Below are 26,538 nucleotides of genomic sequence, written 5' to 3'. Positions count from 1 at the left end.
TTTTTTTTGCTTTAAGAGCTTGAGTTTTTTGTATACACAAAATAAATATAAAGCAAATGAGGCATGTTAAATGGAACCAGAGAGCTTCCTTAGAGGCCAATGGACTGTGAGATCAGTAATGGGTTAATTATTATGGATCTGTGGGGTACCCAGGGAGTGACTAGATATAAAAGACTCCCTTTGATGTGCCTGTACCCCACTCACTTTGCCATGACCTCACCAGGTGTGGGTGCCTGACCTTGACCTTTGTATCCTGAGGTAAATAAACCCTTGTAGTTTTATAACCTACCCAGCTCCAAGTATTCTCTTACAGCAATAGAAGGGAACTGAAGCACCCCCGTTGACAATGGTCCTATTTTTGATAGCTTTTTTTTAAAGATTTATTTATTATTATATGTGTGTACACTGGCTTTTCTTTAAAAGATTTATTTATTATTATATATGTGTACACTGTAGCAGTCCTCAGACACACCAGAAGAGGGCATCAGATCTTATTACAGATGGTTTTGAGCCACCATGTGGTTGCTGGGATTTGAACTCAGGACCTCTGGAAGAACAGTCAGTGCTCTTAACCACTAAGCCATCTCTCCAGCCCCTTGATAGCTTCTTTTAAGACAGTCAAAATTAGGCTTCCATTGTATTTAACACAGTGCTTTTGGATTTTCACCTGGATTTTAAACCCCTGAAGCAGAGACCAAGTCTAGAGGCACAGCATTAAGAGGTTGCTTCCCATGGTGCTGACACTTCAAAACCAAACAAACTACTTCATGAGGCTGGGCGGGGTGGAACCAAAGGCTTCAAGGAGACTCAGTCTGATGTTGTTATGTTTCAGCGCAGAAATGAAGATTGGTGGAGAGGAGGGTACATTTTAACTAATTCGGTGTTGTTTTCAGAGTGCTGTGGCCAGAATCAGGGACATGGTGACCATCTGGAGTGCATAGCTTATTCTATAGCCTGAAGACTTAATGTATGGAAAGCTTAAGTAATTGATTTATAGATTCTTATCAGAAATTACTTCCTTTTGGGGGGGGGTGAGACAGGGTTTCTCTGTGTAGCCCTGGCTGTCCTGGAACTCACTCTGTAGACCAGGCTGGCCTCGAACTCAGAAATCCGCCTGCCTCTGCCTCCCAAGTGCTGGGATTAAAGGCGTGCGCCGCCGCCGCCGCCGCCGCCGCCACCACCACCACCACCACCTGGCAGATTTATAGATTCTTTTAATACATTCATAGTATTCAAGATCATGGCAGATTGCCTCTGATAGAGATAAAGAGAAAAATGTGAATTTTTACTTGTATCTCAGAGGTGAAGGAATTTTGGCAACTAGCAGCCATTTCAAGAAAAGTCAGCTTGGGGTCTGTGTGTGGTGCATGCCTGTAATCCCAGCGGCTAGGGAGGATGAGACGGGAGGATTTAAAGTCCGGGGCTAGCCTGGACTACATGGAGAGAGACTCTGTCTCCCTTAGCTCTCCATACACACACACAGGAAAAAGTTTCCGAATATGACACTCTTGTCACTGACCCTTTCACTGCTGAGCTGAGAGATTCTGCATGTCTACAGATGTGGGAGAAGCCCACCATACTTGGGTGTTGGGGGACAAAGGAAGAGTGTTTGACATCTGATGAGGGAGCTGATCCGCTTTCTGCCTGTGTCTGTGGGTTACAGTGTGCAAGAAGGACCTGTGTAGCTCTGTGGAGAGAACTTGTCTCATCAACCAGGCTTCTTGTGTCCAGTTGATCTGATGATCTGTAGACAGTGGCACATTCACCATGCACAACTCCAGTCTTCTGCAGTTACATCCCCATTGTGTCTTCATTGATCCTTAACTGCGTATCCACACAGTCACCTCTGCCCTATGATATAATCTAAACCTAGTTTTTGCTCCATTATTTTTTTTTAAGTTTCTTTTGAGATGGATTGGTTTTTATGTTGTATGTGTTTTGCCTTTATGTATGGCTGTGTACCGCTTGCAATGCAGTTCCAGAAGGTGCCAGAAGAGGGCGATAGATCCCTTGGAACTGGAATTACAGATGGTTGTGAGCCACTGAGGGAGTGCTGGGAGCGGAGACTTGATCCTCTGCAAAAGCTGTCTCTTAACTTCGGAGCCCTCTCTCCGGCCTCTATTCTTTTTCCACTTTTTAAAAAGCAGGGTCTCATCCTCTGGCCAGGTTGGCCATGAACTCCTGGCAGTACTCCTGCCTCAGCCTCCTGGGATTTCTTTAATGGCCTTTCATCAGTGTGCAGATGATGCTAATGACGCTCCATGCGGAAGGCTGTGGTTTAGGAAGGTTGCTTGAGTGGTTTGATAGGACAAAGGAAGGCAATGAGTGGCATCCGTCACCAAGCTCCGTTTCTATCCCGTCTGCATCCTTCGCACAGGTGGCTGAGCCCTGCCCCGTTTTCCTTTGGCTGGAGGATGCCAGGATGAATTCTTATAATTTCTTTTTTGGTGGGGGAGTGGGAAGACAGGCTCTTTCTATGTACTTTGGCTGTTCTGGAACTCACTATGTAGGCCAGGCTGGCCTCCAACTCACACACCCATCTATCTCTGCTTCCGGAGTGCTTAGATTAAAGGCATGTACCACCACACCAGGCTTGGATTCTGTCTTTTAAATGATACACTTGAGAACTCATGTCCACTCTAGGGCATGTACTACTTACTGTCCTTTTCCATACCTCTCCCCACCCATCACCAGTCTCAGTTTGCATACTTTCATCGTTATTAAAACCCATTGTTAGTAAACTCCAATTTCCTTTCCTAAAAGAATGGACCTCTAGCCTCCCTTTCACTAAAACATTACAAATGCCTTAGGGCTGAGCACATACTCAAGTGATTAATTAGCTGCATTTACATCCTAAGAATCACCTAATCATTTCAATATGAAGTTGTCCTCAAAAAAAAAAAAAATGTTAATTTAGGAGGGACTGTCTGTAAAAAGAACCTAGCTGGAGGCTTAACTTATCCAGGATTTAACAAGTCAAGCTCTCGAGTGTGCCCGCCCCATTGATTTATAAACTCTTCAGTGTTACCCATGGTTTCTCAATACTGGGTTTGGAAGCAGAAGTGGAAAGAAGTGTGGTGTCAGCTACGAATTGCCATAGATACACTTGTCAACATGAGCTGTTAGCTCTGGATGCCATGGCAACAGGAGATGGGGCGTGGGGAGGTGGCCTGGCTGAGGCCAGTCCTCAGGGCAGCCTCCCTCTGAGGTTGACTTGGGCCTGAGAAGGCTCCAGGGTCTCTCCCAGCCTGTGGTCTGAGATTAAGAGTAAACTCGCTGTGCCTTGAGTGAATGCTACTTTATAAAGGGCATCCAGGGAGGCGGCCTCCGTCCACGTGTAATTTGTTGCTGTGAATGTAGTCCCTAGAAGCCACAAGATCTTTCAAGATGAATTGTTTGTACTGGAAATTACAGTGTAGGGCTTGGGTGGAATTTTGAAAACTGCTGAGAAATACCTTTGGTACATGGCTGGTAGTTCTGTAGATGTGTTTCTGTGTAATGGTGGAGTGCAAGGCCTGGGGGCTATCTGTTTAGAAGGAATTGAGACGGTCAATTATTGAGACGCGATTAAAATACTTAAGAGCATAATATATCACTGTAGGGATGGGAATGTGTAACCAATGGGGTTATACATAAAGAAGGGCTTTGAAAATGTGCGTGCTGGGCTGGAGAGATGGCTCAATGGTTAAGAGCACTGACTGTTCTTCAAGAGGTTCTGAGTTCAATTCTCAGCATCCACATGATGGCTCACAACCATCTGTAGTGGGATCTGATGCCCTCTTCTGGTGTGTCTGAAGACAGCACCAATATACTCACATATATAAAAAAAAATAAATCTTTAAAAAAAAAAAAGTGAGTACATACTCTTTGTAAGGCATGACTCTTTAATACCCAGAGGAGTCACTTGCAGTAGTTCATGTTTAAATGGAATCTAGCTGTCTCAAATGCTGGCTAACTGCTCATACTTGGATTTTGGTAGCTGATTTGGATGGCCATTGGTCTGGTTTTGTTACCCACGTTGTTAGGGTCACAGCTCAAGCCCTGTAGCCTGACTTACGAGGCTCTGCCACCCTCTGTCAGTATGCTAACTAGTCAAAGAAGTGACAGAGACAATCAGAGGAAGGTACATTCTGTGCAGCCCCCTTTAGCAGAATTACAAACGAAGAGGTCCAGTGGATCCCCCACATCCCCCAAACTCCACGCTCAGGATCTTAGATTGAAGCTTAGATTTAAATAGGAGACAGGGAACATGCTCGACTGAGCAGGCTAGGGCCAGTCCTGCCCTCCTCACCTTTGTCCCAGCCCCTTTGCAACATCCTCAGAAGAGTCACCACCCTGGCTGTGTAGCCTCTCTCCAGGAGGCAGGTTCCTGCTCCAGGTGGCCCTGGCCTTGAGCCTTTTCATCCTCCCAGCATGAGATTCCCAGGGAAATTCCAGTTTCTCAGAGACCATTGTTTCAATCATCAGACAGCCAATGGGCGGGCACAGTGTTTCTGGAAGATCCTCACTCCTGCCAGGATCATTACAGTTTGGTTTCTGATGGAGCTGTGTATCTGTGAGGATCCACTTCAGGCTTGGCGGCAAGCACCTTTTTACCCATTGAGCCAGATCACCATCCTTGCAAGAATATTCTTACTAGCTCCAGAATGTAGGAGAACTTGCCTCACATGCACAGGGCCCTGAGTTCAATACCTGGTACACACACACACACACACACACACACACACATAAACACAAACACACACAGACAAACACATACCTTCACATACCCAAGCAACCAAGCAAAAAACCAAAATAAGCAAAACAGAAACAATGTTCTTAATCAGACAGAGAACTAGATTTATATTTTCTTTTATATATGAATGTTTTGGCTGCATGTATGTATATGTATCACGTGTACATTTGGTGCCTGTAGAGGTCATAAGAAGTTACTGGATCTCCCTGAACTGGAGTTACCACCGATGTTTGTAAAGCCCCGTGTGGGTGCTGGGAATTGAACCTGGATTCTCTGCAATGGCAACATGTGTTCTTAAGCACTGGGTGGTCCCTTCTGCCTCTGCATTGGGAGTTAGCCCTCTGCTAGCTATGTATTTCGAAAGGAAAATGTATTCACTTGTCTGTGAATTGTCTTACTTCTCTTACTGTCTTTTTGCCAACAGTAGGTTAGTGAAATCCAACTTATCCACTGTTTTCTTTAACCGTTTATGATTTTGATGTTGTATCTAGAGCTGGAGAGATGGCTCAGTGGTTAAGAGCACTGACTGCTCTTCCAGAAGTCCTGAGTTCAATTCCCAGCAACCATCCATGATCATGTACATATTTTCTTGTGATTTTCTACATCAGCACCTCTATGCTTTTGCTATGTAGTGCCCAGTTGCTGAAGCATAGTTTGTTAGAGACTCTAGATTTCTCTATGAGAAACAGGCCTTGCAAGATAGACTGATTTCTTGGAGGGCGTGCTCTGTTTCTTTAGATTCCCCTGGATTTCATCGACAGGAGTTTCTAGGCTCCAGGGCTGTGTTTTCATGGGCACAGTGTGCTTCTGTCACACGCTAACAGACCCTGACAGCCAGCCTGCCCAGAACTTTACGGTGAGGACGGTTCCGTAGTTCTGCGTCCATTACAGCAGCCAAAGCACCCAGTGGGCACTTGAAATGCCTGATGGGGCCAAGGGTGGGCATTGTTTCAGTTAACTTAAACTTAAACAGCTTTGTGTACCTTGTGCCTGTTGCTGTACACCACACAGCAGTAAGAAGCTGGGACAGATTAGAAAGATTCCTGGTCCACCATGTTCACCAGTCTCCCTCAGCGCATCCTTGATAATCGTATCTTAGTCATCGGGCAGGGTCCTAGGTACTGGGAAAACAAGAGTGAAGCTTGCAGTGAGGTTGAGTTCTCTGAGATTCAAGTGGCTTCCTGAAGGTCACGGGGAACAGGTCTTCGGATGGACCCATGCTGTGTCCCTCAGGAAGCCCCGTTGCTCCTGTCTCTCAGTATTCACCATTAGAAGGCGGCTCACCAACTAGCATATTACTACATGTCACCAAAGTAAAGTGTGTGTGTGTGTGTGTGTGTGTGTGTGTGTGTGTGTGTGTGTGTATACTCTTGTGCGTGCACACCTGGGTGAGTTTATGTACATCACTTACATACCGGTTCCCCCATGGGCCAGAGGGTGGTGTGGATCTCCTGGTGCTGGAGTTGTAGGCAGTTGTGAGCTGCCTCGTGTGAGTGCTGAAAACAGCCCAGGTGCTCCAGGAGAGCCGTAAGCTCCCTAACCACTGAGCCATCACTCAGCCCCTCTCTGCTTTCTGATTTTAATTTAACACTTTTGGCTTACTGAGGACAGATGGCAAGTTGTGACCCCCAGGTTAGATAACAATCTCAATCTTCCTCCCTTTTGATGGCCCTGCTGATATCTTAGGGGTAGGTAGGCCCTAGCTATGAGTGACTCAAGGGAAGAAACATGTCTGAGTTGTGATATGCAGTGACAGCACAGTTGTGTCCAATTACCATTGACAGTCCATTGGAACTCATGTGGACTTCAACTCCACCAGCAGGCCCTCCCCAAGCCCCACACACCCAACACCCTCCATCACCTCCCAATGAGCCTGCCCACCCACACTCAGCACTCTCCATCACCTCCCGATGAGCCTGCCCACCCGCACTCAGCACCCTTCATCATCTCCCGATGAGCCTGCCCACCCGCACTCAGGTTCCTAGCGCCAGACTTCTGAGTGTCTTGTGCCATCTTCCTTTACCTTACTCAAGATCCAGTTGCAAAATCTTCCGCTGCCCACAAGTTACTTGTGGTTTTCTTCTTCCCTTTTCTCCAGTTATTCCTGGTATCTTAGTTTTTCATTTCCGTCTGGACAGCAAATAGCTCTGAGTTTCCGAGAGCTCAACTTCTTTACTTCCATTGCGTTCTCTGACACATGCCCTTCTTCTGGTACTTAGGATGCGGAAGAGTTTTCTGTGTCAAATACATTTCTGTAAATCTGCCATGGAGATTTATTTGGGGATTTCTTTGAAGGAATGCTGGAGCCTTTCGGGGCATAGATGTCTGAGATGGATGTTGCTAAAGCCATGTTAACTCCAGAAGAAGCAACTTTCTCTAACTACTGAGAAGGCCCAGCAAGAAAACATCTCAGAAGCCCAACAAGGATAAACAGCAGGGCTGGGACTGCAATGGGATGTGGGTAACTACAGGAAGTGGATTGCTAACCAAGGCATTGTAGCCGATACAGTCCGAATTCCAGGAGGGGGACCTTGAAGGACCGAATTCCGTCAAGAGCCGGTTTAATGGGAGTTTATTTAGCAAAGGGATGGTTAAGTTAGTATAGCTAAACAGCCTCTAAAGAGGGGTTGTCATGGACTGCTCCAGGACAGACAGCAGCCCATGGGTAAGGATTTTAAAGTTTTATGACTATGTCTGAGGTGAGTGTTATCGCATCCAGGCCCCCTGAGCCCTAAGTGCACGCACAACACAAGCCACTGGGAAGCCTTGCCAATCGAGCAGGGGGAAGATGGAGTCCTGCTGTCTGGGCTCAAGGCATCTGCATAGTCCCAGCCTTCGCTCTTGTGTGGTCAGTGACTGTCTCGTCCCCAGCTGCTAGCTCTTACCTTTACCTTCCTCTGTGCTCCCAACCTCCCTGTTCTAACCCTACCATCTTCACATTTATTTTACTTAAACATGTGATTTTACTGGGATTCAATTACTTTCAAGACAGAGCTCTAGAATGTATAGGAGTTTAGAGTCCTCGTTCCTGGATGGTTAATACAGACTTAACCCTGCTGGGATACTTAGAGCAGCCGTCTCATACCAGTTAACCTGGTGGGTTGCATACACCACCCGATCCCTCTGGCATAGAATCCACATTCGCTGGCATTACTCTGTCCCCAACAGCGGTCTCCTTTACCTGAGCAGAGGGGACCTTAGCCCAGGAACTTCGATGTGATGAGCCCCACCCACAGGTAAATGTGTTTCTCTCTTCATATTTAGTAATTCCTTCTTGATTCATTTTTACTTTGAGCCTCATTTCTCTTTCTCTGTTTGGGTTTTTAAAGGCTGCAGTATCTAGCCCAGGCTAGCCTTAGGTTTCCGATATAGCAAAGGTTGACCTTTGAACTCCTGGTCCTTCAACCTCTACCTTACCAGAGCTAGGGTGACAGGTATGTGCCACTGTGCTCGATTTCACATCTGGTTTCAAAGATAGGATTTATTTTTATTTAAGGAAGAGTAGCAGTCATAGTGGGTATCTGTACTTTAAATCTCTCAACTATGTAATTAAGCTACATTTAATCAGAGTGGTGGGCCATCTCGCTGCTTGGTGGTAGAACCACAAGGGGCATCTTGTTCAAAAGAAAACATTTAGTAAACTAGGAGTGAGAATTTTTATTTCTTCACCAACGCGAGTTCCCTAATATGTAGTGAAGACAGGGAGAACTGGGGCTTAGAGTTTCAATCCTTAGTACGAGGTGATAATCGGATGTGCTTCTATAGAGACTGGCTATGGCAGCGATGCTTGCAAGTCTGTCTTGGAAGCTTTCTGCCCACCTTTCTCATTCTTTCCCTTTTCTGACTCTTCTTCATCTGCAGATGTATTCTCTCTCTCTCTCTCTCTCTCTTTCCTTCTCTCTCTCTCTCTCTCTCTCTCTCTCTCTCTCTCTCTCTCTCTCTAATTATGATAGCAGCCCCTGTTTAGGAAAACTTAGTTCCTGAATAAGAGGGAAGTGTAAATAACGTATAGATAGGTTTTCTCTGTAGTCATCTTTGTATTTGCATGTGAAGCCTTCAAGAAACTGGAGAGGGGAGTGAAGAGATGGCTCAGTGGTTATGAGCACTTGCTTCTCTTACAGAGGGCTTAGGCTCAGTTCCCAGCCCCCACGTCATGCATGGCTCACAGCCATCCATCAATCCCAAGGGAATCTGCTGACCACTGCAGGCACCAGGCACACATGTGGTGAACGTACATACATGCAGGCAAAATGCTCATGCATATAAAGTAAAATAACTCAGTGTAAATCAAGAAAAAGAAACAGGGTATAGGGAGACACCTAATGTTGTTCCATAGCCTCGAGTTTTATCAGGAACCTCTTACTGGTCACAATAACACGTGTTACAGGAGTATTCAATTATCCCCTTGTATTTAACACAACTTAAATGCTTTTTTAGCTATTGTGTACTTAAGTAGTTTGTACTTCACTGTCATTAACAATGTCCTGGTTAATATGTTCCGCTAAATTCTGTTCATATTTGTAAAACCTAAGACTTAAATTTTATTTTACAGCTGAATAGCAGTTTGAGAGTTTGGGGTTTTTAAAGACTAATTATTATGTGAAAATAGTAATTCTTTAAAATGTGAATGTCTTTGCTCACTGGTCAGAGTAAATACTTTTTCAGTTCCAATGTTGAAATGGGAAGGGTTTTTTCCCCCTCTTGTAAAGATTTACAGGCATTTGTTAAAATTTCAAATAATTTATTTTTCACTGTTAGACATTCTTGTGGCTTCTAACTTTTTTCCTCTGAAGGTTTGGAAGTTTGGATGTAAGCACAATCTGTGCCTTGGAGGGAAAAGCTAGACTGAGCCAGGGAGGGTGCACACACTGGAGAATAGACTGAGCCAGGGAGGGTGCACACACTGGAGAATAGACTGAGCCAGGGAGGGTGCACACACTGGAGAATAGACTGAGCCAGGGAGGGTGCACACACTGGAGAATAGACTGAGCCAGGGAGGGTGCACACACTGGAGAATAGACTGAGCCAGGGAGGGTGCACACACTGGAGAATAGACTGAGCCAGGGAGGGTGCACACACTGGAGAAAGCAGGGCCTATCGTGCGTGGACTGGTAACCCCTCCTGAAGCCCTCTCTCTGGGCTTTAAACATGAAGAGAAGGGTGGCCTTCTGTTCCTGGGACGGTTCAGACACGCAGTCTATGTTGGGCAGAGTGAAGTACAGTGTGGCGTTTCAAGATATTTTAAATTTCAGAGTTTATAATTAGGAAACACTGTGTGAGTTCTTTATGCAGTTTTACTCTGACCGCACCCATATATATTAGTGGTGCATTCCTTTCTCCTGTTTTCTTTTTTCTTTACTTTTCTAAAAAAAGAAAGGAAAGAAGGGAGGGAGGGAGGGAGGGGAGGCAGAAGGAAGGAAGGGAGGAAGGGATGGAGGGAGGAATGGAGGGAGGAAGGGAAGGAGGGAAGGTAGGAAGGAGGAAGAAAGAAAGAAAGAAAGAAAGAAAGAAAGAAAGAAAGAAAGAAAGAAAGAAAGAAAGAAAGAGAAAAGGATTCACTATGAGCCCAGACTGGAATTCAAAATGTAGACCAGGCTGACCTTGAACTCTGAATGCAGGGATTAAAGGTGTGTGCACCATGCCCAGCTCTGCCCCTCTTTGATATCTACTTGTAGGCACGCCCCTCACGCTCTGCCTCTGAAAGCCTCCAGGCCAACAGTTACAAAGTCAGTGCCAAACAGTGAGGTAGTGGCATCTCTCCCTTTATCCTTTTGCCTCTGTGACTTCCGATCTTCCTAGCCAGGAGCTGGCTTGTGAAACTGTCCCTCTGTTTTATTGAGACAGGGACTCCCTGTGTGTCCCACCTCCAGTTCCTGACCCCCTTGCCTTAGGATCTCTCAGCTGCTGGAGTTACAAACATGGGCCACCGATCCCATTTTTGAACATGTGACTCAGCATGAGTTAGTCAGTGAACACATATTTATATATAACCATCAACTAACTCTGCCAGGCTTTGCCTGTGAAAGGTAGTTAGAAGCCTTTGACGACAGCATTTATTTCAGCTCTCATTGCTGCGGGAAGTCAGGGCAGGAACTCAGACAGGAGGAGAACTTGGAGGCACTGGAACCTTGTCTACCAGTTGACTAAGTAACTGCTGTTAGGGAGCTGCACTGAGGGGGAAGAAAATGCAGAGCAGGGTAGAACAAGGGCAAGGGGTCCCAAAAGGCCTCTTTGAGGAAAGAAAGTTTGTCCAGGGATGCACAGGGTTAATTTTGGATGCCAACTGCGGTACACCGTGCCTGTGACCCGCAAGTAGAATCTGCCTCTGTATCTGCTTTCTACAGCCATGTACCACATAGACCACTGTGAAGTGTGGGAGTCCATTTACAACCTCAGCAATGGTTACATAACATCAACACTACTTCAGAATAACAAGGTTGGGATGTTCATGAACACACACACACACACATACACACACACACACACACACACACACACACACACACACACACACGGTGGGGAGAGGTAATGAGTAAGATGGCAGGGATTCTGGCTAGCCTGATTTGATCATTGCATACTGTGTATCGGAATACCACATTGTGTAGCAAAAATATGTCCAGTCCGTATGTTGCAGTGAAATATTTTAACAGTGTTTTACCTTAAGGGAAAAAAAAATCTTAAATTGTTCCCAGAACAGTAAGCTACATGGGAAAGTTGACAAACTAGAACACAGCCCTACTTCCGACTATGTGAAGTAGTAATGGGGGGTTCAATGCATAATAGTGTCCATATACAGTATGGGGGTGTCTGAGAGAGGACAAGCCCTATCTTAGTCAGGGTTCCTGTTGCTGAAAGGATTTATTTCAGCTTACAACTTTCTGGTTGCATTCTATTGCTGAAGGAAGTCAGGGCAGGAACTCAAGCAGGTCAGGAACCTGGAGGCAGGAGCTGATGCAGAAGCCATGGAGGGATGCTGCTTCCTGGCTTGTTCCCCGTGGCTTGCTCAGCCTGCTCTTTTAGAGCACCCAGCACACCAGCCCAGGGATGGACCACTCAGGGTTGACACCACCCACATCTATCATCAATTTTAAAACATGTACTACAGACCCATCTGGTGGACACATTTCCTCATTCCAAAATGACTCTAGCCTGTCTCAGACTGATGTGAAAACCACCCTTCCTAGCTAGGATATGTTCTCTCATGAATAGTCCATTATAGAAAACCCACCTGTGGTGTGGTATACAGTAAAGTATGTTTTAACCACAAGAACTTAGAACCCTAAGCGACCATCACAGATAGGAATATGCTTCTGAGTTGTTTAATTCCCTTAGATGCTTCTCTGCCAGAGAGCAACTCAGATCCATTAGACCGGGGCACAGAGGTATGCTGCTGCATTGGGGCACAACGTGTTTTCCCATGGCTGTAGATCTCTCCAGCTAATCCAGCACCGTCTCCTCCAGCTCTGGCTGTGCAGGGTTCCCAGCAGCCACATGGTGTCTCACAACCTTCTTTAACTCTAGTTTCAGAGGCTGGGATGCCCTCTTCTGGTTTCCACAGTCACTGCCTCCACACAGTGCACAGACCTACGTGCAGGCAAAACCCCCACACACATAACAATAAACACATTAGTAACAAAAAAGTCACTAAAGGTTTTTTGTTTTTTTTTCCCCCTCATCAGTTAAGGTTCATTGTCCTACACAACATTCTGCAGGCTTGCTCGTCCTTTGTAAAATTCAGAATAATTCTAGGAATGTTGCTTGGGTTGGAATGTCTGTTCGGGGCTGCGAGAGGAAGGAAAGCGGTTTTTCAATACTAGATGGCTATGCTGGCTTTCCATCTTATGGTCTTGTCTGTCCCACGGGCTTTGGGTGAAGAAAAGAACTGATCTACTCTACAGATACCAACTCTGTCTGTTTGCCAGGAGCACTTTTCAGTGTTAGAAGGTAGCAAAACAAAACAAAATGCTCCCATGTTGCCTCCAGAACCCGCTGGAGCAGGGAAGCACAGGCGATTGGTGCCGCCTCAGGTACCCTGGGAACAGTCCCTGCAAGATGGCGGATGGACACAGTGGAGGAAGTGGTTGATAGGATATCTGCTTTGGAAAATAATTCAGTTCTGTATTCTAGGCACTGCAGGATTTTAGTTCATCACAACAACAGGCAAAAATAAACAGTGCCACATTGATACAACTTGAGTTGAAAAATGAAAGGCTTACCATTCAAGTTTACCGTTTTTCACTCCAATGTGGTTTTTTTTTTCTGAATTCACAGAATTCATCTAAAGTTTGCCTCCACCTCAGCCTGGGTTGTCGGTGTCAAAAACATCCTTTCTAGAATGCTAGAATGTCTAAATAAGCAAATGAATTTCTTTTCTTTTCTTTTTTTTTTTTTTTTTTTTAGTTTTTCGAGACAGGGTTTCTCTGTATAGCCCTGGCTGCCCTGGAACTCACTCTGTAGACCAGGCTGGCCTTGAACTCAGAAATCCACCTGACTCTGCCTCCCAAACACTGGGATTAAAGGCATGTGCCACCACTGCCCAGCAGCAAATGAACTCTTATTTACCTCCTTCATAATATAAACAGTGTATGGTATAGCATACCACACTGTAATTTCCTCCTAACTGTATGTAGAGGGCATTTTATGAATTAATTCCCTTTAAAAGCATCCACAGAGTCATCCATTGTACATGTATCACAATGTAAATAGTGACCTTTTGATGAACATGTAGGTTGTGGGGTTGTCTTTAAACACCGCCAGAATGAATGTAGGTTGTGGGGTTGTCTTTAAACACCGCCAGAATGAATAAATAGACACGTTGCTTTTCATATGTGCAATTACACAAAGCTGCACACACGTGTGCAGTCTGACTGGGATTCTTTAACCTCCCCCATGCAGGCCGTGTATATGAGTTTTATCATATCCCTACCAGGAACTTGGGAGAGCAGCTGGTATCAGGTTCTTAATGACGTCTCAGTTTTCAGTGGCATATTTAAAAGGGATGCGTGGAGAAGGAAGCCAGATTAGAACTCAGCTTTTTAAATCATACATGCTGCTGAAGGGTAATTTTTAAAAAGGAAACAATCATATTATACAGACTGAGATGGTATTTATATATTTAGTAGAGTGTGTGTGTGTGTGCGTGTGTGTGTATGAATGCCACATAGCTGTGGGAACTGTGGAGGACAAAAGAAGGTGTCAGATCCCTTGGAGTGGAGTTATAAACAGTTGGGAGACATCTCTCATGGACGCTGGGGAACCAACTTGGGTCCACAGCAAGAATAACAAGTGCTTTTGAATGCTAAGCCATCTTTCAAGCCCCATTGTGGGTTTTGGGGGTTTTTTTGTTTGTGTTTTAGATGTTTAACTTTATTTTATGTGTATGAGTGTTTTGCCTGCTTTTATGTGCACCATATGCATGCATGATACACAAGGAGGTCAAAAAAGGACATAGGATTCTCTGGAAATGTAGTTATAGAGGGCTACGAGCAGCCACGTGGGTGCTGGGAACCTAACCCTGGTCTTCTACAAGAATAGCAAGTGCTTTTAACTGCTGAGCCATCCCCCCTCCCACAGCCATGCTCTCCCCCACTGTGGGTTTGTGGATTTTTGATGGAAGCTCTCACTGTTTATGTATTCCATGCTGAGGCTAGACTTACCATGTTGCCCAGCTTGACCTGGACTCCCCTTCTTTGCCGAGTGCTGGTATTATTGCACCACAGTGTCCAGCTGGAAAGTGAACATTTCTTTGTTGTTGTCTTGGTTCAGACTTTTTATTGGTGATGCTGTTGTTGTTGCTATGGAAACAAGGTCTCACTGAGAATCTCTGGCTAGCCTAGATTTTGCTATGTAGACCAATCTGACTTGGAAGTCACTGAGATGTACCTGCCTCTGCCTCTGGAGCACTGAGTCAAACGTTATACTTTAAATCCTTTAAGCACACAGGGTAAATGTGTTTCTGAGACACTCGTGGCCTACTAAGAGTGAGACCTTTGTTCTATAGTGCTGTCCATTATTGAAGCCAATTGTGATACATCAGTATACACAACTGAGTTGACAGAAAGGGCCCGAGACTACTATCATTAGAAGGTCCTGCTTGCAAAGTTAGTCCTTTAACTGGTGTCTTAGTTTTCTGTTGCTGTGATAAAACGCCATGACCAACAGCATGCACTGCCCAGCACAAACGCAAGGACACCTCCTAGAAGTAAACATTTGCTTGACTTATAGTTCCAGAGAGAGTCCATTGTGTAGCGGGGCATGCAGCAGAAAGCTGAGAGCTCACATCTTCACTGGGCAAGCACAAAGCAGAGAGAGCAAACTGGAAGTTGAGGAAGGCTTTAAACATTCAAAGTCTGCCTCCAAGGATGTACTTCCTTCAGCAAGGCTGCACCTCGTAAACCTCTGAACTGGGAAGCAAGTTTTGAAATGTCCATGAGGGACATTTTGCAGTGAAACAACCACAGCTGGCAAGGTGGAACTTGGGCTTGGAGGAAGTCTCCACCGCACCCTGGTGAGAGCGGTTCTCTGCGCCTACACTGTTTGAACCAACACGAAGGTTGATAATGAACACTTGCTTTCCTAATGGGAGTGTGGGTCTTGTGTTTATGCCTGGAGAGTGTAGATAACTGACCAACTTGAATAAAAACCATAGGTAGTGACATTCCGAGGGCATTTCCTGGCCTATGACATTTCTCATGTACAACTGAAGGATTGGTGTGTGTACTTGATGAGGCCTCTTGGAGGAGCCCCACGGCCCTTTACTCTCTGCTGGTTTTCCTTCATATCTTGATTGCTGTAGTCAATCGTTGGGGTGAACATTACTGAATGCTAAGTTCCACAAGGCCTCTCTGTGAGTCACTGGACTGCGGCTGCTCATGAGCGCTCGGGACAGTCGACATCACTAAGATAGTCTGTCTGCTTGCCATATTACCAGCCAGTGACCCAATTGTTCCAACCCACATTATTGACTTTTAACACTGTGTCTTGACTTGCAGCCTAGTGTGTTATATGTTGTCTTACAGATTCCCAAATAGCGATTTGGCATTTATAGCTGAATAATGGAGAGGGGGCAGAGTCTTGCCAGGAGTCTCAGCACATCTGACGGTCTTAGCACATCTAAGCTCCTCTAAGTTCTAGACTCATAAAGTCTACCACTGGCTGTTCGATCATCAGTGTTTGCACTCGGGCTTATAACTATATTCAGGTTTTCTGTAATTTGATTACTAAGCAAATAGTTTTACGTAACTCCGTTTGTATTCTAAGCCTTAGGATTTTAGTTAAATAATCTGATTTCCTAGTTTGGTTTGATTCTGAAGCTTAACTGCAAATATCCAGTTGTAGAACCGTCCCATTTTGGCTCTCTCTGTGTACACCCATTTTCAGGACTACATTGTTTTGTCTTTATCCAGGGTAAGGCTCCAAGGCTGAAATAAGACTGGTATGTAATGATGCTGCACTAGCAACCTGTTTAACATTTTTAAAATATTGAAATAGAAAGTCAATAGATGTGTTAAGCATCTGTTTAAGCTGCTGTCCCTAAAAGAATTAAGACAGTTCTAAAGTACCAGTTCTCAACCTGTGGGGCATCATCTCTTTGGGGATCAAATAACCCTATCACAGGGGTTGCATGTTAGCTAGCCTGCGTATCAGTTATTTACATTGTGGTTCATGACAGTAGCAAAATTACAATTAGGAAGTAGCAATCAAATAATTTTATGGTTGGGACTCACCACAACATGAGGAAATGTTTTAAAGGGTTGCCTCATTAGGAACATTAAGTACCACTATTCTGCCGGGCGGTGGTGGCACACGCCTTTAATCCCAGCACTTGGGAGGTAGAGACTGGTGGATTTCTGAGTTCGAGGCCAGCATGGTCTACAGAGTGAGTTCCAGGACAGCCAGAGATATACAGAGAAACCTTGTCTTGAAAAACCAAAAAAAAAAAAAAAAAAAAAAAAGAACCACTATTCTAAAGAGTTTAAGGGCTGGAAAGATGGCTCAGCAGTTAAGAGCACTGAGTGCTCTGCCAGAGGTCCTGAGTTCAATTCTCAGCAACCATATGGTGGCTCACAACTATGTGTAATGGGATCTGATGCCCTCTTCTGGTGTGTCTGAAGACAGTGACTGTATACTCACATACATAAAATAAAAAATAATAATAAAATAAATAATTTAAAAGGAACACTGTCTGCTCTTCCAGAAGACTCACGTGTGATTCCCAGTACCCACATGATGGCTCCCTACCATCTATAATTACAGTTCCATCCAACATTCTCTCTTTGCCTCCACAGATACTGCATGCACCTGGTACACAGACATACATGCAGCTAGACTACCCATAAACATAGAGCAAAAATAAAGGTTGAAAACAACAACAAAGACGCTCTTATTTTATGATTTTTTTTTTTTAATTTATGTTGAGGATTGATCCTCGGGCCTCATATATACTCCAGGTTATTCTACCATTAAGCTACATTCATGACCCCAAGAATTTACATGTTTTATCATTCCTCAGCCTTTTGGCAAAGGTCAAATGAAGAGGTTATGTTTTCAATAGTCAAGAGCAATGGTTTTGGACACTCAGCATTCCCTAGCTCAGTTCTCAGATTGTTGGTTACTTTTCTCGTTGCTGAGATCAAATGCCAGGAGGGAAGCTCATTAACAAAAGGGTTCATTTTAGTTGGTGGAGAGACATACCATTATGGGAGGGAAAACACAGGATGGGGAGGAGGGAGGGAGGCAGAGGGAGAGGGAGAGGGAGAAAGAGAGAGAATGAAAATTATTGATGCCTAACACTTTCTCCTTTTTATCCAGTTTGGGGACCCCAGTTTATATTGTGGGTCCTCAGAGTTGGTCTCCCCTCTTCCGTTCTGGAGATATCACCACAGACACATTCAGAATCTCGTACCCAGTGTGATTCAAAATGCAGTCAATGAGGGTTAATCATAGCAGCTGGCACTGAATGATGTGCAGCTATTATTCGCTCTGAGGGTGACCAGGAACACGGAGGGACATTGTGGCAGCTGCCATTCCTAGGGTTTTACACATGCTACCTCATGGTTTTCACAACAGCCTTATTGAGTAGCTACTCTACTCTTGGTTCTCCTTCCAGCCTCAAGGTGACTTTCCCCAGCACTAAGTGATTTGCTAGAATATGACAGGATAGGGCTTGAATTCACGTCTTCCTTGTTCACCAGCTGAACCATTAGCTCGTCAGCCTTTCCTTGAGCCACACACATGATAACGTCTCACTGGTACCACAGGAAACTGGTTAGACTCAGACTCATGTGTTTATTTATTCTTTAGTGTAGCAATGATCTAATGGTCATTTCCAGAATATTAGCGGGGGTTGTAAAATACAAAAGGGAGAATGTTACCCCCAGATTGCATTATTCTTTGGACAAAATTCGAATGTCTTTTCTTGTTGGTTACCTAAGATCCAGACTTAATTCATTACAGCCAAGTTGACTTGCCTCCTGTTTGTAAACATGTACCTTCTCCTTTGTACATACCATGTCTTCTGTTTCAGACGACCCCTCACTCGATAGCACGACTCCTCTCCGTCCTTCAGATCTGAGTTGAAAACGCCTTTCTTCCAGGAAGCCTTCCCTGTACTTTCTGAATAAGGTTGTGTCCTTGGCTCTGTGTTGCTATAACCCTAAACTTGTGATTACCCGGATATTTATCTCCCTGTGTGATAGGGAGTTGTGTATTTTCTCAGTTCTTCTGCGGGCTCTGTGGAACAGGGGACAAAGGCTATCGTGCTCACCTGGCCACAATGGAAAGATGCCTAAGTGAAGGTTAAATACTGTTTCAGAGCAAGGCAGTCAGTGCTCATTTCAGTCTCAGGGTATACAGGCAGCAAATGGTCCGCTGTCCTAGACAGGGCTCTGTGCATAAGTGACAAGGCGTCCCCAGTCAATCAGAGGAAGGAAAATTTGTTAAAGTCTTTGCGAAGCATGTAGCAACACATTCATGAGTTTAAATTAGGTGTCTGCAGTCAATTCATCTCTTAAGGTCCAAACTCACAGAAACTGAAGTCCTGAGCTTTCAAGTCTTAGTGATACATGCATGAACCTAAACATTTTTTCTGTAGGGCCACAAGGAATCCACTTGTCAACTGTGAACTCTATTTAAAGAAAATTTGCTTTAGACAAGACTAAGGACTTTAAAATATTTGGGGAGCAATTCACACCCTTTATATCTCACTGTTAAGTTTAAATGCAGGTAGTTTGGGATCATAAGAGTACTCTTTTCTTAAATATTCTATGAATTTTTAATATGTCTTTTGAAAGACCACAGTTTTGAAGATGATAAAGATTTAACATGATGCACAAGATGATCAAATCTAAACACATACATGCAAGCCATACTAAACAAGTTATATTTATATATTTATTCATAAACACATATATGTGTGCAGCAATAATAATTAAAAAGAGGTCATGAATTTGAGAGGGGACCATAGGAGGTGTTGGCAGGGGATTTATGAAATTAATATTTTAATTAAAAATTGCTAGTAAGTCTATACTTGTATAGCTTGTATGGCTGTCAAAAATAAAGAAAAATCCATATTATCCTTAGAGTGTTTATTAGTACCTATTGGTATAAGGCATACTGAAAACCCAGTATTAGAATTAATATTATGTGGCAAGAAGAAAAAAGAAAAATTTGTAAAATTGCTTTTGTTATCCTTCCATCCAAAAATGCTAAATAAATTTAGGATCTAGGGCTTTGCCACAGAGACAAAGCTTACATCTTACTTACTTGTATGTGTATAGATAGGTTAACCAAAATTAAGGACGTTCGAATGAAACAAAACCCAGAATACTCAAAACGGAAACTTAAAAATAGAAAAGCAAACAAAAAGATCCAAACCCATTCATGTGTCTGATACATATATATGTTTTCAGGTAAGAAAAATAGCAATTTTTGAATATTAAATTACCAAGAAATAGAGAATCTAACAAAAAAAGAGGAAGAATGGACATGATCATATTTCATGGTATCCACGTTCAAAGAGTATTTTTTTTAATTATAGGAAAAGGAGCCTTATGGGATTCTAGCTCAGAGCGTTTGGGGTCAGGGGAGTTGAAGATTCCTGCTCATCTAGGATTTTGTGTGATAGGTAAGCACTGTGCGGTTCCCTACTAATATCACTAGCCGCTGCAGGAACCCAACTCCATCCTCCATCCTCCATCCTCCATCCTGAATCCCAAGACAAAAATTAACAAAATGGCTTTAGCCAGCTGTGCCACCCAAATGGTCTTTGAGGGTGAGAAGTCTCTTGGTCCCAAAGCTGCTCACATTGTATCTCACAGTTCATGGTATAAGGGAGGAAAAAAGTGAAATCGTGTTTCTGCTCTGGAATGGATCCCACCAAGTGACTCGGTCTTCTTACCAAAAAAAAAAAAGGAAAAGCTTCTTTGATTACAAGGTCAGTATGAGTGAGTCACTACCGGTTGGGAGTGTGCTGTGTTAACTGAGTTCATGAGAGAGAAACTCACTGGTAAAATCGTGACCAAAAGGGGACTTCCTCACTGTAGAATTCCGCTCGCTCTGCTAGCTCTCTCTGGAGGAGCAGGAATCCTGTCTCCTGCTCCAGTCTTCGCCTTTCCTTTGGCTCTGAGGAATGGGTGTATTCTCCGTACAGCATATCCCCTTTGAATTCTCTTGACCTAAAGGGAATGCTGAAGGAACCTCCACTTCCAGTGAGAAAAGTGGGAGGAAAGGGCCAGGGTTAAGCATTAATCTGAGAGTCAGTGTGGAGCCGGGAGAAGGTCACACTAAGTAAATAATCAGAGGTACCTGGGCTGAGCTGCCAAACACAAACCTCCTGGTTACTAGGCAACGGCACTCTGAATGCTTCACTACAATGAAATGTTCAACCCCCACATTTCCAGGAAATGCCCTTCTTTTAAGTCACCGAAGACCAGGGCAAACAGTCACTCCTGGTATCAGGTACCGTAGCCTGCCACTTGTCAGTGTCTGAGGGATGCAAGCCTAGGACAAACACAGGTGTTAGTTACCTCTGGGCTGACCGTGAGAAGGAAGAGCTGACTTGGGGAAAGGTGTGCAGTGAATCACCTTCTCTCCAGAATGACTCATGGGGAACGAAATCCATGGCCTTTAGAGAGGGAAAATAGCACATTCCTAATGACTAAAATAACCTACGAGCCCAGAAGGTCACACCATAACTTAGTGGCGGAAAGATAGGCTCTGGGTCTAGATAGCCTCTGTCACTGTGCTAGGCATCTGAGTTTAACTTGTCATTCCTCAGATGTGGACAGATAGCACCTGCCACATGAAGTGGCTGTGGGCGTTGACACCAATAATCAGGAAGTTGAGCAGCTGTTGTTCTGTGTACTGAAGGAAGGGCCATCTGGCCTCCATGGAGGCACAGCTGGATTAGGTAGAAAGGCAAAGAAGGAAGTCACAGAGAAATGGGACCATTGTCAACATATTAAGATATGTTACTGTTCTGAGAATTCTGATTACAGAAACTGTAACTAAACCACTTCAAGGGAACTTTCTAAGAATCTCCAGAATTCCAGACTTTGGAAACTGGATGTTGAAAAGCTACATTAGCATTCTACCCTGAGAATTTGTCTCTTGACTCCTAAGAAGAAAGCAGCTTTCGTTTTTTTTTGGTTTTTTTCCTTTTTTCACATGCTACATGACAAATTTTTTTTGTAGAATTTTTGATGGGATATGTAATTACACAAAGTAGCCACGTGAAATTCTGGGAGCTTCTAACTGATGGGTATGCAAATACACAGACGTGACTGACTCAGGGATCTCCAGGGTTTTGACAAAATGTAGGATAGTTCCAGCCTTCTCGTGTATGGGCAGTACCCACAGCAGCCACTGTAGGTCCTGAAGAGAGGTGCTTGGCTAGAGGCCAGTGACAGCATCGCTGTAAGACATGGGTTCTACCCTCTCAGCTTGGAACCAGTAGGAAAGGGAAGCCCAAGTAAGTAGCAAAGCCGGGATGCTTTGTGGGACTCTGGGCAGGTGTAAGATCTCGGAGAAGGTTAGAAAGCCAGAGGCTTTGTGGGACTCTGGGCAGGTGTAAGATCTCGGAGAAGGTTAGAAAGCCAGAAGCTTTTGGAGGGGAGGTCAGATGTTAAGGAATCTTATGGGGACAGTAAGACTCACCTGGGGCCAGGAGTTCAGCTGGACCGGAGGGTGTTCCGTGTCTTAGACCTGTGGGAGCCGTGACACACGAAAGCAGTATGAGGAATGGTGGGGGAGGCCTGCTTCCCACTGAACCGGCAGTCTGGGTCTGGGTGGGGCTGGTGAGCTGGTAAAGGTTTCTTAAGGAAGTGGTAGGACCCAAAGCCCATCAGGGACTTTGCTTCCGGGAGCTGCCCCCGAGCCAGTCCTGAGTTACATTAGCCAGACATCGTGTTCAGCTGTAAAACACAGAAGCAAACCTTTCTGTTCAGTAGATGTGACGACTTACATTCTTTCTGTTTGGTTTTGAGACAGGTTCTCAGCTAGCTGGGGCTGGCCTTGAACCCCCTCTTCTTCCTCCTTCTACTTGCCAAGGGCTAGGGTTACAGGCAAATGGAGGGAAAGACAAATTATCAAGAATCAGGCAAATTATCACATATTTTCTCTCATGTGGATTCTAGATTTTATATACATGCCTACAGAGATGGATGTTAATTTGCTGATACGTTATGCTGCATATGTGTATGTGTTTTCTTGTATATAATATATATTAAATATATAATACATTAACTTCTGCAGTATGTGGCTCAGATATGTGTGTATATACATGTATGTACTCACGTATATGACATCTAGGTTAAAACTGGAGTGATGTGCTATCCTTTAAAAAATAATCAAATATAAGATTGAAAATTTATTACCCGAACGTTCTATTCTTGTTTGATAAAGTGTTTACTCTTAAGCATTAATGCTATGGGATGGACTCCGAGGATGGCCTCTGTACATCAAGCTCTGCAGTGTCAGCAGCTGGGATGTAGCTGAGTGGTGGAGCACAGGCCCACAATGCACAGGCCGTGGGTTTGATCTACAGTGGTAGAAGGTTACTGCAGGATTCCCTTTTTATTGGCATTACATTTTATTCATTCATATACTGCACATGCGATGCCCAGAGGACAAGTTGCAGGATTCCTTCTCTGTCTTCTGGGGATAGACACTGTTGTTGAGCCTGGTGCCTCCACCTCTAGAACCATCTTGCTGGCCTTGCATTTTAAGTACTTTAAAATTTTTATTTTCTCCAATGTGTATGCATGTTTTGCCTTGTGGTGTGTATGTGTGTGTGTGTGTGTGTGTGTGTGTTGTGTGTGTGTACACACGCATGCACTGGAGTGCTCACTATGTGCTAGTGCCTGCAGAGGTCAGAAGAGGGTACTAGATCCCCTGGAGCTCAGATTAATAATAGTTGTAAAGCTGCCTTGTAGGTATTGGGAACAGAGCATCGGTTTGTGCTCTAAACCACTGAGCCATTTCCTGAGCCTCAATTTTAAATACTTTAGAAAAGCTTATTAAATATCAACCATGTTAAACTTACTTAGACTAACTAGAGTTACAAGGACTGGCTCTGTAGCCACGTGATGGTCAGCTGGTAGCACACTAGTGACCTTTCGCTCCTCTGGGGCTGACCTCTGAGCTCACCCGGTAACTCCCGGCTGTTGAACTTGCTTCTTGTTTTAACCACATCTTGTTCTGGAAGTTTTCAGCTTTTAGCTTCCACTTAAAATAATTGTCTGTAGTATTAATGATTAGTTTCTTTCTCTGATGAGCCTGAATCAAGAAGTGTGTATTAAAATCTTACTTAATTAAAGGCAAGTGTGGGAGAGCATGCTTTGGAAGGGGAAGCCATGTCTGAGGCCAGCCTGGGCAAGCCCTTGTTTCATGCAGCAAGCACAATTAATAGCGCTGTCTTATTTAACTAGATTCATACCAGTATGACAGGGAATTCCACATCAGGCCTCCCACAAAGCTAGCTAGCTTGCTTTCTTCCTTCCTTTCTTTCTTTTTTCTTGTTCTATTCAGATGCCTAAACAGTAGTAAATGGAATTCAGCGGGTGGTTTTTTCCCATGATTTATTTACCTATTTATGTGGCTTATTCTGTGAGATTACCTGAAGAATATAGAACCATGTTTTTTTTTAAAAAAAAAAACCAAATCATATTTTAAATTGTAATAAGACAAGAGTTTCTCTTTAACGCCATCCCTTCCATAGGGTAGGGTGGAAGAAACAAGAGAGCTAGGAGATTTAATTCTTTCTAAGGGCAAAGTCTGGATTGGAAACCAGAGACAAGATTCTAGTGTGCTACCATGCAAGTTGGCCTTTTTCTCTTTTCTGAGTGCAGAAGGAGCATAGCACTGGGTGAACTTGACTACTGCTTATCTTAGTAAACCCATTTGAACCTGTCCTCCATACGTGCTGATATCAAGCTAAGTAATTCCACCATTAAAAAAAGTCTTCGGGGACTATCAATATCTCCTGTCACACTAAGACTCTACCTGGAGCCCCCAGTTGTTAGTTTACTTTGTCGCCTTAGTCTGCTTCTACCTCTTTATGAGAATGCAGTTTTTACCCTTCCTTTAGATGTCTTTGGTGTGACCATTAGTACCCCGTTCCTTTCTTTTTCTTCTTCTTTTTTTCCCAAGAGTTAAAAGAATCCAAAAGCTTTATTTAACAGTTATAGATTATCACATGGGCTACGTGGTCAATATTTAGGACCCAGCAGCAAGGTCAGCCCAACCTCCACGCCTCTCTTTCTGACTCCAATAGGGCAAACACATCACCCTCTCTAAAGGGGATTTGACATTTAAGATGACAGTCATCCGTAAATTCCACATGCACTTGCTGGCACTGTCCCTGCAAACTGGTCGCGCCCAGCACTTTGGTTTCCCTTGCCATATTGATGAGACGCATGTGACTCACGTCCACAATGGCGGCCATCTGGAGGATGCCTTTCCCTTCAGAGTAGAATTTTATATATTTGCTAATCTATAAACATGCCTTGGAGCCCAGGAAAGCAGTGTGACTGTACTAAATGAGAAAACGGAAATCCAAAGCTACTAAATATCAGACCCAGGCTTGGCTGTGGTCTGCCCACTGTCACTAAAGATCAGGGTGCTGGCCTGCATCTTCTGACCAGCACCCTTCAGTGACACTGTTAGTTTTTAAATATCTTTATCCACAGAAGGCACATATGTCACATGATACCCTGAGACAGTCTGGCCCCGTTAACATCTACTGGGTGGTTCCCTGTGTGGGCCGTCCCTCAAGTAGTCACCTTCCTCACACAACAAACTCAGCATCATTCTGTGTTTGTGGGGCACACCTGCTCTGTCAGCAAGCAACAGTGGAAAAGTTAGGGGAGGCAAACTGACCCAGCCTGGGGACTCCTGTCATCAGTGGAAGACCACAAACCTTGTTGAGTCAGGACAAGCCACCATGGGAACCTATCAATCTCTGACATCCGGGCTTCCACCACAGCAAAGACAATGTAGCTCTCTCCCTTTTCTTTATTGTAGAACTCATCCTGAGCCTGTGTCCTCACTTAGATGAGCTTTTGTCAGAGTTGTAGCAAGAGGAGCTGTATGCAAAACTTAGGCAGGAATAATACATACTGGGCTGGCAAGCTGGCCGTATGAAGTGTGTGAAGATGTTTGTCACCAAGCCCGACAACTCCAGTTGGATCCATGGACCCTCATGGTAGAAGGAGAGAGCAGCTCTCCACAAGTTGTCCTGGGGACCTCCACACATGTGCCGAAGTGCATGCGAGCCCATACTTACATACACACAGATGCACAAATTAAAAATACGTATTTCAGGTGTGCAGGGAAGATCAAATCAGGAATGCATTTGGAAGAGTAGAAAAGTAGTAAGTTCCACCTAAGTGTTAGGGGTGATTAAGGAGTTTGTGTTGTGTACATCATTAATAAGTTATGGATTTGAAAGTTAGAAATAAGTGTATTCTGATACAGCCATGTAGAGGCAAGATCAGGAGCTCAAGGTCACCCTCTGGATACCTCACAAGTTCAAGGCCAGGTCTTTTTCTGAAACCCTGTCTCAGACAAACACAGCATGCATGAATGCACACACACATACACACACACACACACATACACACCAGCCTAGTTTTGTTAAGCTAAACATAGTTCACACTAGGTGCAGTGACTTATGCCTATAGCTCCAACTACTTGAGAGGCTGAGGCAGGAAGAGAGAGGGCTTGCGGTCAGGAATATGAGCTCATCTTGGCAATGTAGTAAGATTCCCCAACTTAAAAAAAAAAAGGGTTTGGTGGAGAAAATAGAACATATTACTGTTAAACTTCAGGAGCCAGAGAGATGCCTCCTGGGTTTAGAACATTTACTGTGCAGCCACATGACCCAAGGTCACATGTAGGACCGGGTAGTAAGCAGGGCCTTGTCTCGTGCACTGTAACCCAGCACTGTAGGAGGCACAGACAAGAGGTTTGCTGGGGTGTGCTGCTCGCCTAGTTGGACAATGTGAGTTCTGGCTTTGGGGAGAGAGCCTGCCTCAAAGGAATAAGGCAGTTTGATAGAACACTCAGTGCCTTCCCTCCCCAGGCTTCTACGGAGCCCCCACAGGTGTATGCAATTTACTCACACACACACACACACACACACACAGAGAGTGTTTAAAAATATTTATAAAAAATAATGCCAGTTGGTTTTGCATGACCACTGTGGTGATAAAATCATTTGAAGTACAGGTAGTATTTATTTATTTTTATTAAATATTCTCTTTACTTACATGTCATACGATATCTCCTTTCCCAGTTTCCCCTCA

The 26,538-nt window shown here is 44.2% G+C and overlaps 1 protein-coding gene across 10 annotated transcripts in view; it reads left to right on the top strand.

Moving 5' to 3' along the window:
- Positions 1-26,538, top strand: part of Sgms2 (sphingomyelin synthase 2) — an 83,095-nt gene that overhangs the window by 16,894 nt on the left and 39,663 nt on the right. For 3 of the 10 annotated variants that reach the window (XM_031375542.1, XM_031375541.1, XM_031375534.1), the window contains exons 2-3: positions 18,261-18,358; positions 19,773-19,859. The exons of 6 other annotated variants lie outside the window; for them this stretch is intronic. The gene's annotated coding sequence lies outside the window, so the exon portion shown is untranslated. The remainder of the gene's footprint in view (positions 1-18,260; positions 18,359-19,772; positions 19,860-26,538) is intronic. One more of the 10 variants, XM_031375535.1, reaches the window with a different exon arrangement.

The sequence above is a fragment of the Mastomys coucha genome, unplaced genomic scaffold (genome assembly GCF_008632895.1).
Source record: "Mastomys coucha isolate ucsf_1 unplaced genomic scaffold, UCSF_Mcou_1 pScaffold16, whole genome shotgun sequence".
In the NCBI taxonomy this organism is placed as follows: Eukaryota; Metazoa; Chordata; class Mammalia; order Rodentia; family Muridae; genus Mastomys; species Mastomys coucha.
This window is presented reverse-complemented; position numbering and strand designations above follow the sequence as displayed.